This window comes from Aureococcus anophagefferens (assembly GCF_000186865.1).
Source record: "Aureococcus anophagefferens unplaced genomic scaffold AURANscaffold_292, whole genome shotgun sequence".
NCBI lineage: Eukaryota > Pelagophyceae > Pelagomonadales > Pelagomonadaceae > Aureococcus > Aureococcus anophagefferens.
The window spans coordinates 1-319 of NW_008705824.1; positions in this window are offsets into that span (position 1 = coordinate 1).

The following is a 319-nucleotide window of genomic DNA, read 5'->3' on the forward strand; positions in this document are numbered from 1 at the left end:
CCCGAGTCGAAGAACATGTCCACCATGTCCGTCACGGACGACGTGTCCCAGCCGCCGATGTCCTGGTTGAAGTTGGAAGCAAAGAGGAACTTCTCGCTCATGTCCGTCACGGCCGACGTGTCCCAGCCGCCGATGTCCTGGTCGAAGGTGTAAGCAAAGGAGAACATGGAGCTCATGTCAGCCACGGCCGACGTGTCCCAGGCGCCGACGTCCTGGTCGAAGGCGACAGCACCGAAGAACATGTAGTTCATGTCCGTGACGGACGACGTGTCCCAGGCGCCGATGTCTTGGTCGAAGGCTAAAGCGTCTACCGCCATNG